At 51.3% G+C, this 17,721-nt stretch overlaps 1 long non-coding RNA gene across 1 annotated transcript in view; it reads left to right on the top strand.

Annotated features, from left to right (window-relative positions):
- Window positions 1-4,541: 4,541 nt before the first annotated feature.
- The window catches only part of LOC116758123, a 30,200-nt gene continuing 17,020 nt past the window's right edge, over window positions 4,542-17,721 (top strand). Inside the window, exon 1 of the long non-coding RNA XR_004351146.1 lies at window positions 4,542-4,614. This is a non-coding gene — a long non-coding RNA (uncharacterized LOC116758123). The remainder of the gene's footprint in view (window positions 4,615-17,721) is intronic.

Below are 17,721 nucleotides of genomic sequence, written 5' to 3'. Positions count from 1 at the left end.
TGAGTCTAGAGAGCATGACGCTATGTGAAATCAACCAGGCAGAGAAAGGCAAATACTGTGCGGTATTACTTGTATGTGGGACCTTTAAAAAAGCCAATTTCATAGAAACAGAGCATAGTATGGCAGTTGCCAGGGGTTGGGGGGAGGGGGAAATGGGGTGATGTAAGCCAAAGGTACAAATTTTCAGTTATACGGGAGAATTAAGTTCTGAGGATCTAAAGCACAGCATGGTGACTACAATTAGTTATACAGTCTTGTGTACTTGGAAGTTGCTGAGAATAGATCTCATGTGTTCTCCTCCAACACGCACACACACGCACACACGCACATGCACACGTGTGAATGCACACACGCACACACGCGTGCACACACGCTCACACACAGTTAGTGAGGTGATGAATGTGTGAATTATCTTGGTCTTGATAATTCTACAACATATGTGTCTATCAAATCATGACATTGTACAGTTTAAATATACACAATTATATTTGCCTCCTGTGGGTGGGGTGGGTGTACGGGGCATAGAGAGGAGTGTCTGAGAGAGCAGGATCGAATGGCAGTAGGGAGGCGAAAAAAGACCATTTCCTGATTTCACTCCCACGAAGCCTAGCCATTTAGTAAATTGGCTTTAAAGCCACTTACATCTTTGGTATTCTGCAGGACTTCAGTCTAAGTAAAAATATAAAAGGGACATCGTTCTCCAGCACAAGATTGAAATAGAACATGTGGTGATGTCAATAAAAGTTGAAGGCAAAGTGACAGGTCACTGCCTGTACCTTGGGTCACATCTGTTTTGCAGAACAAATCCACATTCATCTCCACAGCTCTCACAACTTTGAGTGAGCAGGGGCTACTCAGGGCACTAGTGGGGGATGTATGTGCCTTGGACAGAGATGCAGAAATGAGCCCAATACTTGCCTCTAGAAGCTCGTGGTCCAGTGGGATATTGGATCATATCTGCTCCATAATTGTTTCCTTTGTATCCTCTGAAGTAGGCAACTCCTGAGAACAAAATCCCCAGTGGATAATCGCTTACACATTTACTGAAAGTCCACACAGGCCAAGTTCTGGGCTGGCCAGTGAGGGGACTGAAATGCTACAAATGTTACAAAGCTCCGGGCCAACGCCGTGTTCATGGCAGACACGCGATCAGAACTTCAATCTAACCGCACAGATGTGATGCGCGCCAACTATACCCCTCTATGTAGGGATGTGAAGGTCTGTGCGAGCCCTTGGCTTGCTCTGGGCTGGCCTCATGAACCTTCCTGCATGTTTCTTTTCATATCTCTCGAATTTCTGCTCTATGCTAGGTATGGGGGACTATAACAATGAATAAGATCTTTGCCTTCAAAGAACTCGACATCTAGCAAGAGAGATGGATAAGTAAGCCATTAAGAGCAATAACACATGTTAGGTGCCATGCGAGAAGAAAGCTGGGAGGCAGTGGAGCCTGGCAAGAGCAGTGATGGGTCTAGGGAGGTCAGGAAATGCTTTAGATGGAGATGATGTTTAGGTGACAGTGAAGGAGCAGAAGGGTATTCCAGGCTGAAGGAACAGCTCAGGAAAATCCCAGAGCTTACTTGCAAAATGGTACATGTGAGGCCCTGGTCCAAGGGATAAGCCTGGAGCAGTAGGCAATGGTCAGTTCACGCTGCTTTTCAGGCCAAGCTAAGAGATTTGGACGGTACTCTTTTGGGCGCTACCTGAAAGTTTTAATTTAAGGAAGCGCTGCCATCAGATATGCACTTTGGAAAGATATGGTCTTGTGGCCGAGTGGAGCACGGGTTGTTAAGTAGGGCTGAAGGTGGGAAATCTGGTCCGGAGGCTGTGGTTATAATCCCAGCAAGACATGGGATGCAGAAGCGAGGCCAGAGGCAAGAGCTTTCAGAATTGACCAGAACTAACAGATGGGCTGGGGGAAATAGAGAGGAAGGCTTAAGGAGAGTCCCCAGGGCTCTGGCCTGGGCCGAGTGGCTGGTGGGCAGGTGAGGAGGCCTCATTCCAGCTGGCTCTGGTCTGGCCACACTTCTGGTCCCACGGCCCAGGTGGGGAAGGCTAGGATGCTGTGTCTGTGCTCACAATGTTCACAGGGCCCAGGATGTGCATCTCTGCCCCAACAGGGCCTCAGGCAGGTCTCCTGCCCCGCTCAGCTCTGTCTCCAGGCCTGGAAGCTGCAGCAGTGTTCCACAATCACAGGGCCCAGGATGTGCATCTCTGCCCCAACAGGGCCTCAGGCAGGTCTCCTGCCCCGCTCAGCTCTGTCTCCAGGCCTGGAAGCTGCAGCAGTGTTCCACAAAATTAAGTTTTCCTCTTTGAAAACAGCCTTTGCTAACAGAACATTACTTAATGGAGCAGATATTTAGATCTGTGTATCTCTTGTAAGGTGCAAGGCTCCCTGTGGTGACGTTTTAATGGCCAGGGGCGTGGGGAGGAAGGTAAGTAATCTTTACCTTCGCTGCCGCCTGGGGATGCTCCTCGTCCTTCCGTCAGATATGATTAGCTGTCACCCTTCTGTCTCCCACTGTTATCCAGGTCCCCGCTGTCACAGTCACACCCCCTCGGAGGCTCACGCCTTCCTTTCTCTCCAGCTCTCCCTCCCTCTGGTGGCGCCCTGACTGGCTAGTAATTTATGTATGACAATATGAGACTAATTCGGTTATTATGTCAAAGGGAAATTGAATCTGGGGTTTTAGTGCCGCATCTGGGAGAAATCTTCAAATGAATCTGGAGTGGAGAAAAAAGCCTCGGAGTTCGATTCATCCGCTTGTCACACTGTCGGCAAGATTAAGTCATTATAGAGGGCTAAGCCAGGGCCAGAAATGGGAAGGGAGAGGAAGGAGATAAAGGGAATGAGAAACAGGGTGGGGTGGGGGGGGCCGGAGCACGAGTGCGGAGGGGCAGGCAGAGGCCGGGCTGGGCAGTGGCTGCCGGCCAGGAGGAGGCGGGCTTCGGGTTTCTCCAGGGACCGCCTTATTTACCCACAGAGGCGGCCCGGCTGTGTGACAGCCAGGGGGCAGATGGACAGGCAGTAGGTTCAGTGAGAGGGCCTTTATGCAAACATTAGCTTGTCTCTGTTGCTGGGCATCTTAAACACTGTCTGACTTAAAACCTGCCTTCCCTGCCTTCTGAAGGAGTAGAGGGCTTTGCTCCGAGCCAGGTGAGATGGTGGCTTAGGTGGGCGCCTACGTGACTGAGGCTGGGCCGCAGGGCACCAGGGGTACACCAAGGCTTGGCACCTCTGGAGGATGTTCCCACAGTCTGGGGAGCAAGGAGGGTGTGGAGGGGTTGTTGCTGGAGAGCCTGGGTTGGGACACTGGGGAATAGGGTCGGCACTGTGCATGCACCCTGACTACAAAGGGATCTGATTCTCAGGGGTTCTGAGAACAACGTACAAGGTTGTTCTGCCTTCCAAGACACTCACACCCTGCTTACATAGGTCCTGTTGCTAACTAGATTTATTTTCTCTGCGATGATGGTGCTGTCCACCCTTGACGTTTGTGGAAATGTTCATTAGGTCCACTCTGACCAAGTGTGTCCGCTTTCTCCCCTTCGTCCTCATGGCTCTCCCACGCTTGGCATGCTGGAGCCTCTAAGTAGCTCCTTCTCCGTGCTGGTCCTCCCTTTCCCAAAGGAGGGTCACGGTGGATGACCCTCCCACCGAGAACATGAGTTGCCACGTTGGTTTTGCCGGGGACATTTAATACCCGGATTTGAGTGTCTCCTGAACCTCGGATTTCGATTCTCATAAACTTGGACCACCTACTCACATGGGGAAACTCTGGATTGCATGGTTACCATGACTACAAGTCTTCCCTCAATCCTCATAGGCATCATCCTTGCCTCTTAGAACCCTCCAGCCAGGATTCTTCCAGTCCCAAGAAAGGATGCCAAAAGGTCATCTCGACCTTGCCCCTGTCTCTAGGCAGGATTTCAGGGACATGACTGGGTCAGGAATGAATTGAGGTTCATTCCTATGTTTGTCCTCCCCCACCGGCTCTCCTCTTTTCACTTTCCTGGACTGCCCATGGAAAAACACCTTTTTTTTTTTTTTCCCAAGAAAAAGGAGGAAGCTCAAATTAAAAATGAAAGAATCCAAAATAACCCTCAGTTCTTAACTCACGTCAATTTGACTGTTTCTTCCACCACCCACACTTCGGCTTCGACCAGACACCCACCTAACAGTGCTTATACGGAACATATTGGCAGCTGTTACTAACCCAAGAAATGTCTTGGCTCTCAGAGCAGCTTTGTTACCATCCTTCCCTTGGGCCTTTGTGTGTCCCAGGCTTTTTCCATTCTAAGGAGGATCCTGGTCCCCTCAGAAGGGCCCTTGGCTGCTGCAATGTTGCACCTTCACCTCCTGAGCACAATGATGGAAAAGAATGTCCCGTCTCCCACACCCAGCACCATGCTATTTAATACAAGACTCTGTTCATTGGACTGTGTGACCTCAGGGATGGTTATTTATTAATAGATTATTCAGAGCCTTGGACGGGATCATCATTACTACCAGAGGACTTGAGAGAGGACGAGGAATAGATGGGCATTGCTGAGTGTCAGAGGAGGGGTCTGTTTGAATTCCAGGCACACCCCACCTTGATAACGGTGGAGAAGGTAAGCCATCATGGTCTTGGAGGGAGGTGGTCTCCATCAATATTAAAGCAAGCTCTCAGTGAGGGGGGCCCGCCCAACCCCACGGAGAAGCAGGTGTCTCCTTAAGTTCGTGGACATCCCAGGAGCCTTGAGAGGTGTGGCACCTGAGACCTGAATGCGTCAGGTCCACGGTCCTGAGAAGCTGGTGTTCTTGGCCAGGTGAGGAAGGGCAAGTTCTGGGGAAAAGCAGGCTTGTCACAGCTACAACACCGTCCCCATCTGACTGGGTCCTGGCATGGCTTCATCATCAGAGTCATTTAGTCCGTTCTCCTGCCTCCAGGCCCATCGACCAATAAAATAGCTAGTTTCCCTCAACTAGCTTTTTTCAGCCAAGCTAGTTGAGGGAAACCAGCTAGTCGGGGAGAGCTGGTTGGCGCTCCTCCTTCTAGAGTTTTCGGGAGGAGATGATGCAGTCATGCACGACAACGCTGGCAGCCCCACTCCTGAAATCCTCCCCAAAGCGCCTCGTGAGGCAGATTTAGCCAGAAGAACCAGATGCTCAGAGCGCTCTGAGCAGACAGGTGGGGGCGGCGACGCCCAGTGAGGGGCCTCAGGCTGACTCCCCCTCCCCGCTGGGGTGCTCCCTGGCTCTGCTTCCATGACGTCCCTCAGAGGAGACTAAAGCCAATACTCAAGCCACTGTCGGTGAGGCCCCTGAGCCCAGGCACGTCCTTGAAAAGCTCATTCAGGCTCCAAGGTGAGGAGGCCAAGCATGGAGGTTCTGCAGACCTGGCCCAGCCTGCTGGACAGCAGACCTCACACTCTTCGCGCTGCCGCTGGCACGGGGCCACTGGTCGGTGCTGTTGTATCAGTGGGGCCAGACTAGACAGCCAAAGCTGAGGGGGCATCAGGAGAGGCACTTGGGCAGATCCAGGTAAAGAGACTCCAGGTCTGCAATAGGGGGTGGACCCCAGGGGCACGGGCTGTGGGGCTAAGGCTCCAAGTCAGAACTTCGGCAACCAAGATGCCTGCACGTTCCCTGCTGGCTTTCAGAGCCTAGGCGTGAGGCTGGGATGCAGGTGAAATCAAAAGCCTTCAGCCAAGGAAGGAGAAGGGGGCCCTGGGGGAGGGGCAAGGAGCCACACCAGCCATTTCTGCTGAGTTTTTCTGCTGCCTGGGCACCGGTGCCCAGGCAGCAGAAAAATTCAGACAGACTAAGATGGGATTGAGGAATGAACTGGGTTATAGTTTGTTAGTGGATCATTCTCTCTAGCTTCGCTTTGCTGGGAAATGTGTTTAATTTTTAATTTTATAAGTAAAACATGAATACGTCCTTGTAAAAATTCAAAGAATACAAGTGAAGCAAAAGTCCTCGTTATCTAGCTCCATCTTCCCCTCCAATCCCTCTCCCCTCCTGGAAGGAAATCATTTATTATCAGTTTGGTGTTTAAATAGATGGGTGGGTAGGCAGGTAGACAGGTAGATAGTAGATAGATGGATGATAGATAGCTAGACAGATAGATGATAGATAGATAGATAGATAAATAGAGAGAGAGAGAGACAGATAGATAGACAGGTATTTATATGGTTTGCCTTTTCCACTTGACAACATTTCTTGGTGTGATTTCCATGCCAGTGTGGAAAGATCCACTCCATTCGATTGTTACAATAGTTTTATTGTAAACTATAACGGATATTCATTTTGTTGTTTTTTTATTACTTATGATAAGTATCCTTTTCATGGCTTTGACAGATTTAAAAATGGGCTTAGGAGTGACTGATGGAGACAGGAGTCCCTTGGGATCCTTGGGGGAGACTGCAGTGTGGAGAAACTGAGCTGTGATCGAAGCCGGGCCACGAAACAGCCTCCAAATGAGTCCCGTGCCTCAGCCAGCTTCCAGAGCAGCTGCTTCCAGTGGGTTCTGGGGTGGCTCCCCACCCTGGAGCCTCTGATGCCCTGTGTCTCATGGGCTTGGGTCCCTTGCTGTTCCCCAGGGCCACCTTGAGGCCCAGACTGCAGCTGGGTACAAGAGGCCGCACTGCACCACAAATGTCTTGCAGGAAACGCGAACTCTGCGTCCCAGCCTGTTCCAGGCAGGTCAGAGTCAAAGCCGGATGCTGGAGGAAGAGCCCAGATCATTCTCTCACTGCACCGATTTTCAGAAGATGCTCTCTCTCTCTCTCGCACAGAATCATAAACAGTATTCCTGCAGCAGGCCCAGCCAAGGGGCAGGTGCTATTTTGAGCTGTTTTCAGTAATTGGTTAATGCGGGGACGAGTGGGAGGCAGGCACAAGGGCCTTTCTGGATGCGGGGCTGACGTCATGGGTGAGTTTACAGAGACGTGGTTTCCTGTGTGGCTTTGGAAACAGTTTCTCCCCCGATCATGTGTCACTGGGACAGATGGAGAGGAGGTGACTCCTTTGTTCTCAAACCTTTCATGCAGCCCCAGGCCACCATGGGCTTTGGTCTTGGTGTGTCGTTTTAGTCAGGAGTCAGGTGAAAGTCACAGCAACCTGCTGGGGGCCCCGAGATGAGCATGAAGGGTGGGGGTCTTCTTGCTTGTGTTCTGTGAAAAGAAATCCGCTGCGATCCCTCGTCTTTCTCCTGCTCCTCCATCTACTTGCTTATTGATGGAGCTCTTTCTGTGGCTAAGACCGCAGGCAAGATACTCTCCATGCTGATGGCTGGGCTTGCAGGGGAGTCACAGTACCTGGTAAGAGCAAGGGCTGTAAAGCTGGGCATTGGCTGAGTTCACACCCTGCCTGGTGTTCTTGATACCTAACATCTCTGTGCCTTGATTTTCCTGTCTGAAAAATGGGCATAATTATTAACTTTACCTTCCCCCCAGCCCCCGCCCCCATCCCCGGGGCTACAGTCAAGACTCAGTGAGACAAAGCAAATGGACCACTCAGCACGGTGCCAGGCACACGGCAGATGCACAAGGGCTGGCAGCCATCATTACTGTTTATCACATTATGTTATAATGTTCTCTTTAGCTTTCTGTTTCTTCCACCAGACTGTGAGCTCTTTCCAGGGATCAGAACCATCTTTTTCCTCGTCTCCTCGGTTCAGGTCCTCAAAATAGGTTTCATGAAAGGAAGTGTGGTAAGTGAAAAACGGCCATGCCTCTTTACAATTCCTCCCATCAGGTGGTGAAGTCTATTTCCCCTGCCCGGTGGAGCTGGCCATGCGACTTGCTTTGACCGATAGAATGCAGCAGAAGGGATGCCACCTGACCGTCAAGCCCAGTCCTTGCAGCTTCTACTCTTTGGCTCTTAGCTGCCCTGTGGCTACCATACAAGGAAGTCCAGGCCAGCCTCCTTGAGGCTGAGAGACACGTGGAGACAGAGGTCAGGTGACCCCACCCAACCCAGCCATCCCACTACACTTCCAGGCTTATAAGTGAGGCACCTGGAAGAAGCCGGCCCCCAGGCATCCCTCCAATGGCAGCCACGAAGGTGAGACCTGCCCAGATTGCAGCATCATGAGAAGATAGATGGTTGCTATTTTAAGCCACCAAGTTTTGGGTTGGTTTTTTTATGCAGCCGTAGATAGATGATACAGGAAGCTTGGGGAAAAGTCATCTTAGAGTTTATAAGAGATAAAAGAGGAAAACTGAGCATGGTCCAAGTAGACTAGAATTTCAGAAGGCAGAATTGTTCAGGTTCAGAGAAAACAATTATAATTCTGTGGGCAGAGGCTCTGAAAGGGAAGATGGCTCAGGAGGGCTGAGAGGCTCTCGAACGCTGAGTTCTGATGCCATAAGCACAAATGAAGCTGACGGGGAATCACGGGTGAGCTCTGCGGTGAGCTCAGATTTGTAAAGGGGCGCATCCCTAAACTGGGGTGGGAGGTTCACATCACAGGCAAACACGAACACGACACAGGCCCACATGAAGGGTACCAGTGGCATTACAGTCCATGGCGAGTTGGGAACGCCAGGAACGGTGGGTACATTAAAGAATTTTGAAGCAAGAACAAGAGGGTGAGCTCCATTCTTTACGGAGGATGATATAATGCTGAGAGAGGCCCAAGCATCATTCCCACTTTGCTTGTCTCCTATCAAGGAAAACTTTCCCAAATCTGGAGAAAGAAAAATATAGCTGAAAGAACTGAAACCCAAATAGGATGAGGCAGTAGTGAAAGCACGCTCACTGTTATGTGTTTGGGATTTTTATTCCCAGGCCAGGGCGCACTGCATTTCATCCCAACGCTCAGGAAGAGCTTTGAGCAGGACGGTGGGCATATTGTTGCCAGGCATCTCCGGGTGGTTGATTCACCTGCGTCGGAATCCACCAGGACACGCTTGTCCAGAGCAGATTCCCCCACTGCCTTCGCGCACCCAGCTTGAATCACCGGTCTCTGAGGGTGGGGACTGAGAACATATATTTATTTAGCCAAGACATGTGTGCCCCTCACTGGCACTGTTCTGAACAGTTGGCACACATCCCTCCTTTTTTTTCTTCTTTTTTGCGGTATGCTTGCAGTATGCGGGCCTCTCCCTGTTGTGGTCTCTCCCGTTGCGGAGCACAAGCTCCGGAACGCGCAGGCCTCAGCGGCCATGGCTCACGGGCCCAGCCGCTCCACGGCACGTGGGAATCTTCCCGGACCGGGACACGAACCCGTGTCCCCCGCATCGGCAGGCGGACTCTCAACCACTGTGCCACCAGGGAAGCCCCATACCCCTTCCTTTAATCTTCATAACAATTCCTCATGGGAGATCCTACTGCTACCTCTATTTAGAGATAAGGAAAACTGAGGCCCAGAGAGATTGAGTGAGGGTACGTGGTAGGTAGAGCCTAAACTTGAGCATGGGCCCTGAACCCATGCTCTTAACCACTAGGCTATACAGCCACTTGTAGACTTTCAACAAGCTCCACAGGTAGCCCCCTGCATGCTTGTATCTGTAAACTCTGCTCTGATGAATCCCAGGGAATGGAAGAGGTAAATGGTGTCTCCAGCTTCAAAAATGGGGAAAAAATAAGATCCCAGAGACTGTGGTCCTTGGTCAGGCTCTAACGTTGCTTATTAAATAGATGGTTTGTGGACACTTAGGGAGATGGTGAATGCCAGGAACCAACGTGGATTCACCAAACATAAGCCGAGCCAAAATGATCACATTTCTTTATTGAGAGCATGGCTGGACTAAAGGACCAGAAATGGAACGAACATTTCCCAACACCCATTCCACCCCCAGAGGACTGGTTCAGTTGGAGGCAGGCTAAAGAGAACTGAGCCAATGAGACATGAAGTCAGACTTCCTTGGAGCTTTGGAAAAAAGAGAATCCAGTCTCTCTCTGGATGGAAATAAAGAAGTTTGTTGCCCCAATTACTCTGACAGCCACCTTCTGAGCATGAGGGGGACCAGACTTAAGGAGCTAATAATGCTATGGGCGGTAGATGAGACAGCTAGAATCTAAGCCTCAGAGGACATCATCGAGCTACAGAACCAACCAACCCTGCAGGTGCATCTGTCTCTGAGCTTCTTATTACATGAGCCCATCAGTTTCCTTATTGTTTAAACCAGTTTGATTTAGGGTTTCTGTAACCTGCAGGGGGAAAATAATCCAACTGATATAAAGGGAATGCCTTACATATTATGCGCTCCCATTTCAGAAAGTTATTTGACCACATTTGTTTTCATCCTTATGGGCAAAATGGAGAAATGAGGGCTAACTATTATCATCAAGAAGATTCACTACCGGTGGATCAAAAGTTGGTCAGAAACCAGATAGTATAAGCCAGGTGGTACTTTTAAGGCAGCTATGTGCATACTCAGAAAGGTTGGATAGCTGGGCTTTGAAAAAGAGCCACAGGCCAGCAGGATTCAATCTTCTGGGATTCACTGGGACATTGCCTGAAATGCCCCATTTGTGTCTGCGTATTCCTAAGCTTGGTGCAAGTCTCAAACTCCAGCTAAGATACTGATGTTTCCAGCCCTGATGCCTCCACCTGGTACCCTTGCCTCCTGGACTGCTGTGATATTTACCGACTGGCATTTCTCCCTTGACCTTATCCTTATCTCCTGGGTTGGAAATGACCTTTGCCCTCTACTTTTTCCAAAGTGACCCCTAGCATATCTCTAGTTTCAGTCCAAATGTGCAGTTGTGGGTGGCATTTGACATTGGAACCAGAGTAATGCTTCGTATGTCAGTGTCACCGGATAAGTGGTCTCTGGTGGGTGATGCAAAACTCAGCCTTCGAATCTTGGCCTGGCTTGGATCAACTACTTGGCACAGAAAGTCAGCTTACCCAATTTGCAGACACCTCAAAGCTGCAAGGCCAGCTAAAGTCCTGGCTGACAAACTATGCTTCACAATGATCTTAAAAGTAGCTGGAACGATAAGCTGGAAACATATTCTTTAATCTCAACTGCAAAAACACCTTACAGTAGTTGATGTAAGAAAAAAATAAGCTACCTAACTGAAATGAAATAAAGCTCCACAGTTTCTTTAAAACAGTGATGTAGGGGCTTCCCTGGTGGCGCAGTGGTTGAGAGTCCGCCTGCCGATGCGGGGGACACGGGTTCGTGCCCCGGTCCGGGAAGATCGCACATGCCGCAGAGCGGCTGGGCCCGTGAGCCATGGCTGCTGAGCCTGCGCGTCTGGAGCCTGTGCTCCGCAACGGGAGAGGCCACAACAGTGAGAGGCCTGCGTACCGCAAAAAAAAAAAACAGTGATGTAATGTCACTGACCAAAAGGCCAATGGCATCTAAACAAAGCTCACTTGACGCACAGTGTCCAAACCGTGGAGGTGATATCCCACTGAGAATGGAATTTTGTTTGGGGGGGGGCCTGTATTTGAACAAGGGCATCCAGAGGGCATCAAGGGAAAGGGACAGCATGGGAAGGAGAAGGGAAGGGCCCGGGGGACAGGAAGAAGCCTCTGCAACATTCCAGAGCCCGGATCAGGGATCAGTCCATGGAAGTTACAGGAAAGCAGAGTTCGGTTGATTCCGAGGAAGAATTTTCTATACAGTAGAATTTAGGGCAAGTTCATATGACCGAAGGGCTGTGGAGTCAGTCCCAGGTTCAAATCCCAGCTCTGCCACACACTGGATGTATCGCTGTGGGCAAGTCAGCTTTTCTGAGACTCAGTTTAAGCTTCCATTAAATGGAGATCTCTCACTGGGTTACCTGAGCTGGTCCAGGGAAGTGCTTAGCACGGCAGCAGGCACAGAGTCTGCACTTAATAAATTATAGTTCTTTTTATTATTAATAACAACAATTAGATGGGGTTCCAAGCAGGGCAATAGGTCCTCCATCACCGTGGCATCAAGCAGAGGCTATATGTCAACACGCTGGGAATTTTTATGCTCTGGGTTGGAGGTTGAAATTGTTGATGTCTAAGTCCCCTTAGAATTCTAATTCCCTGATGTTAAGTCATTAAAAGAGCCCATGCTTCTGGTCAGGTCAGGGACAGTCATCTATTACTGGGATTGAAATTCCCCGCTGGCTCGAGGGCCCAGAAGTTTCACCGTGTGAATTACTGTTCAAATCCATCACGTGGGTGCCTGTGCACACCTGTGCTGGTCCACAGATATGTGGGACTCTATGCATATCTGTGCATTTGGACACATGGGGATGGCTGTGTGCCTGTGCCTGCATCGAACCGTGCCCCCCGCCAGAAGACACCCAACTCTCATGTGTGAGAACACTGCATTTGATGGCACGATAAGAAGTAGATTCTGCCGTGACCCAGGTCCACGTTCATCTCAGCTCCTCGCCCAAATCTGCTCACCAGAGACATGACCCATTGTTGATTCTGGGATGTTTGTACTTGGAGGGGAAGTTGATTCTTTCCAACTGCTGAGGGTCAGGCTTGCGGGCTGGGACTTGATAGCTTGTGCTTAGGACCCCACCCTGGGGTGGCCTTTCCAAAATCATTCTCTAAGTACCTGGAATTTGGCTTTAGCCCCATTGATTGATTCCCTTTTTAGACTTTTTGTCCCCTTTAAGAGGCTTTTTCTGATCCACCTGAGGCCAACTTGTTACATCAGCTCCCCCCTCCTAGAGGAGAAGCCAATCCATTGACAGACAAATCAGTCCTGGACAGTTAGTACCTAAAGGGGCACAGATTTACCCATGGGGCGCACTCACTCATCCCCGGTGCACCAGTGTGTGTCAGGACAGTGCCTACCACTAACACGAGGGCTTTACAACTCAGCAGAAAATTCGCGGCAGACAACCCAGTAAGTATAAAAAATGTGACAGTCCCCGTGCAGAGGCTGGCGTGGGGAATAGGGAGGGCGTGGGCAAGCCCATCGCTCCTAGGACCAGCCCCTAGCTGTGTTTCGGCCTCACTGAGGATGAACGTAGGAGTGCTGGCTCTGTGGCTGCTTGGATGTGGCAAAGCTATCTTGGGAAAGGAGGCATTCCTGGGATACTGTCCATCCTCCCATGTGGGTGACAGAAGCGCTGAATATTTTGCAGAAAGCTTCCCCTATCTTCTCTCAGGTGACATCTTATAACAGCAAGTTAGACAGCTGTCATTGGCTTGGGGAGGTCATGTGACCAGCCCATCACCAGGTAGGGTGTTCCAGAGCCAGGACTTCAAACCAGGTCCTCAAATTCCACACCCCATGCCCTTTCCAGCACATCTGCCGTCTCCTGGAAGCTGCCAGGAACAGGCTCTGACTGTGGCTGGTCCATCGCATGCTGTGACCTGTTGCTCCGTCACCCCTCCTGGGCTCACACGCGTGGCCGGGTGAGTGGACCCGTGGATGGTATTTCATTTGGTTCCATCTTGTGCTGGTTGGCACCATGCACTATCTCTGGGGAACCCCTTTAGCTCACCCTATTTCCTCACTCCCTGTCCTAGCTCCTAGCACAGCCAGGGCTCGTTCGGAATGCCATTTGGAGCAGCAGTGGCCCCTGGGCGGGCTGGCCGAGCAGCAGGGCAGCCGCTCCCCAGAGCAAGCCTGGTGACTGAGCCGACGTGGGCAGCACGGGAGGGCTTCCTCTGCTTCTGCATTATCTTCCCCACGTTGCCACAGGGTCCTTTGTAGACTGTCTCCTGAGTTATTCTCTATTTATTGTTGTTATTACTATTGATCCATCCTCTAAATAACAGGGACCCCAAAGCTCCATTGAAACCATTGATCACATCTATAATTCCTTTATTTGTAATATTGTCACTTCTGAGACTCTTTGGATGCCTTCCAATACCTTAGAGAGGTGGAGGAACTGGAAGACTATTTCTCCGAGGGAAACTGAGGCACAGACAGAACGGGAAGTTGGCCAAAGGCCATAGAGCAGAACCAGCCCCTGCCTGCTGACACTTGCTCCTCGCCCAGCTCCTGATGTCACATCTCCCCCTCCTGCTATGAGATGCTCCGGGATCGGTTGAGATTCTCGGCTCAGCTGAAGACTCCCCAGTGCCCCACGAAGGCAGAGTGAAGGCCTCTGCATCTGCCTCCCAAAGGCCCTGGCAGCCCTCGGCCCTGCTTCTTCCCACCTTTGTGCTCCAGCCTCAAGGGGATGCAGTGAAGAGCTTTCCCACTCTCCTGCATCCCAGCGCCCCCAGGTATTGAGATCTGCTTTGTGAAAGCCGAAGGAATCTTTTTTGTAAATGGGGTGGGGGAGGGCTGGGGGTGGATGTAATACCACAGATGCTTTGCCTTTTCCATTCTGAGAATATTGGCAGGAGAAGGTGGCATGTGGGTACCCGGCTTTCCTTATATGCACAGAACAGCGTGTCTTCCGGTGGGGTCACAGTAACCTCTCTCGGCAGCCAGTGGGGAGCAGTTGTCTGTTCTCAGGGTCCCAGGCTGGCAGCAGGGGCACCATTCGCACCCTTCTGTGGTGGGTTAGAGGCTGATGGTGAATGTGGGCAGTGTTCACGCTGGTTACTCAGCTCGGGAAGTGTTCATAGTAGTAGCGTCCAAGACGGTCTCTACAGGGGACGCCCACCACTGAGAACATGCCTCCTCGTAACCATACCACCTTGCTCTTCCTCTGCCCTGTTTGTTTGGGCTTTAGGGGTGCTTTGCCCTTTCCCAGCGGCCACACCCTTGACCGTGCCCTTTCAACTTCATGGGGAGGCGGCGACCTCACCTGTTGACAGAAACGAGCATCAGTCTAGGCTCAGTTTCCAATCTTCCAAGCTCATAAAACTTGCCACTCTTTGCAAGACGGGGTGGTTCATCCCTGTTTCATCTCTGGGGGTGGGCAGGCACAGATGCTGCTGACGGATGGGAAGTTTAGAAAACAAAGTCTTGGAAATCGATAGAAGAACATACAAGCTATGTATCATGTGAGCGCCTCTTGTCTGCTCTGCAGTAAATCAAAAGTAATGAATGGGAGGCTCTGCAGCCAGGGACCCCCGGCCTTTCCCTGAGTGTGGGGTTGGCTTCGTGCTTGGCTTTTCATCATCTGAGCACATATTTTCTCCTTTAGTAGACCTAAAACTAAGGCCGGATACTGACTTTTTTCTTTCACTATCTCTGCCCCCACCTCAACCCTTATCCTCTTTAATTTCCATCTTGTAGGCATTCGGCGTCCCTTGTAGAGCGCGATGTATTGCAAGATAAGCGGCCTCAGTGGCATGGCGAATGAACAGCTCCTCCCCAGGGCTGTGTTACTGCGATATTAGCAAACTCTGATCCTGCTGCAGTTTGAACACCTCAGCGCCTCCAAGATGATTATCTGTGAGGTTCCTCAGATACAGAGCCGTGGCCAGCACTTGGTTAAGGAGCGGTTTTGAGGAGATTCCCACAGAGCTGGAGAAAAGAGGGCAACTACGAGGGCCTGGGCCACACCCTCCCTGGAATACCTGCGTGCCAGGTAGGGCTCCTGCCTCTAAGCCGCCATCAGCTGCCTCAGTCCCCCACCAGCCTCCCTCCTGCCTCTCCTCTGAATGGTCTTTTTACCCCCTTGCTCTAACTGAACCCCACTCTCCCCTCACGTCTCCCCTACACTCACAGGTCGGAGGCTCTTTTCTTTCCCTTGTGCCCGGGGCTGGAGGAGGAATAGGGTCCTCCTGGGTCCTCCCTGCTTAGTTTCCTACCAATATCCATCCCTCCTCCTGAAAAACACCCAGATTCAGATCTTGAGTCCAAGACTCTACCTCCCTCTGTCCCTCCTTGCTGGAGTCATCTACGGACCGCTGGTCCTCCTCTCCTTTCTTGAACATTTTGGCGCCTGGATCATGGTGGTTCTCTCCGATCTACCTCAGAGTGATTAGTGGGGGTCTGGCCTGTCGGCATTTTGATTTCCTCTCCTCCGGTCAGCTGGTCTCCAGCCGCCCCCCATAGTCTCAGCCTGAACCCTGTCACCGTCAGCAGGTCCCATCTCTCCACGATCTCCATCTCAAGCCGTCTATTCTGCAGCCCCTCAGCTTTCATCTTCTGGGCCCACCCGAACCTATACTTCGTTGGTCCTGTTACCTCTTTGCCCCCTTCCTGGTGTCCCAGTGTACCCCCTGAGCCAGCTGCAGTTTCCTGACCAAACATCACTGTCATCCACTGCAAGTGCTCTCAACTCCTTCACCCCTCTCTCCCTTCCGGGTCACTTAGCAAAACCTCCAACCTTCCCCCACTCAGTGTGTGCGCCTTTGCGAGCAGAGCATAGCTGGAGAGGATCCCACAGAGTACGCTGACGGTCTCACTTTAAATTTATGGTCCCTAACCTGAAGTGGGTGTTGGCTGCCGGCTGGCATCGTCCATCATTTCTCTGCTCCATTCATTTTCCTCCTTTCCCCGATGAGTATCTCATACCATCCTCTCTCTCCTTAAACCTCAAACACCTCCCCTGCATCCTCATCTCCACTGAAAACCTTGCTACCTATTCACTGAAAATGTGGGAAGAACTGAAGTAAACCTTCAGACTCCCGTCCCCACAACCGCCCTCCCACCGCATCCGTTTTCAAATTCTCTCCTTCTCTCCTGTGCTGTGGGCAGACGGTCCACACTCCTGCCAAGGCCAGTGCCCACCCCTCTCCTACTCAGGGACATTGCCCAGCTGCACCCCAGATCTCTCCTACATCATTAGTTTTCCATTCTCCCCTGGTCCTCTCCTCTCAGGGGGCAAACCTGCTGTGATTCCTCCCATCTTAAAAAAAGGAAAAGTAAAGGAAAAACATTGTGTCCCACCTCTTCCTCCAGCAGCTTATATCAACTGTCCTGGAAAGAGCTGTCCACCTTCACTCCATCCCATTCCTTTCCTCCATTTGTGTCTCATCTGCTGGTCTGCTCCACCCAGGGGTTCTTATCCCGGTTGTCCTTGCCTTCCAGAGTGCCAAGGTCAGTGGTGAGTTCTCAGCTCCCAACTTGTTTGACTGTCAGCAGCTTCGGGCTGCACTGATCACTCCCTTCCTATTGAAATACTTTCTTCCCAAGAGTTTGGGACCCCACGTGCTCCTGGGAATGGGTCCTTCTCCACTGTCCCCTTTGCTGGCTCCCCTTCATCTCACCAACTGCTTGACATTGGAGGCCCCCAGGACTCAGCCCGGGCACCTCTTCAAGTTTTCTCTCTACACACAGCCCCTTGGTAATCTCATCCAGATACCTGGCTTTAAATTGGCTTCAAATGCAATCTATAGAGTGACAAGTCCAAATTTACATCTCCTCTGACCCCTAGAGCACATCCTTGACATGGCGCTCCCTGGCTTAAGCCCTCCAGTGACTCTCTTCTGTCTGGAGGATGAAGTCCCCAATCTTAAATGGGGGCAGAAAAGCTCCTTTAGACTCTGCCCCACACCCTTTGTCTTCCCTTTATTTTCCATCCTCACTCTCAGCCTGGTGCTGCCACTGCCCTCTCGTGATCCTGGGATTCTGTGAAGTCACCACGCTGCCACTGCCCTCCGGACTCTGAACGTTGTCCTCCCCACCAAGGAGCCCAGCAACCCTCCCTCTCCTCCTCTGCTTGGCTACTCCTACTTCTCCAGGTCTCAGGGACCTCGGCACCCCCTCCCAAGGGGAGGGGAGAGGTCCCTCCTACAGCTCAGCACACCCTGTGCTTGACTCTGCCGCAGAAACGAGCAGCTTGCACGTCCATCCAGGGACTGTGAGCTCCTCGAGGGCAGATGCTGTCCCTCACAGTGGCATCTCAGGGAAGACGCTGCGTATTGCCTACCCACCAGCCATTCCCTGTTCTCTCCTATAACAAGACCCCAGTCTTGGTTGAGG

Source organism: Phocoena sinus, chromosome 8 (genome assembly GCF_008692025.1).
Source record: "Phocoena sinus isolate mPhoSin1 chromosome 8, mPhoSin1.pri, whole genome shotgun sequence".
In the NCBI taxonomy this organism is placed as follows: Eukaryota; Metazoa; Chordata; class Mammalia; order Artiodactyla; family Phocoenidae; genus Phocoena; species Phocoena sinus.
The sequence above is the reverse complement of the archived record's forward strand: the minus strand, read 5'-3'. Positions and strand labels throughout refer to the sequence as shown.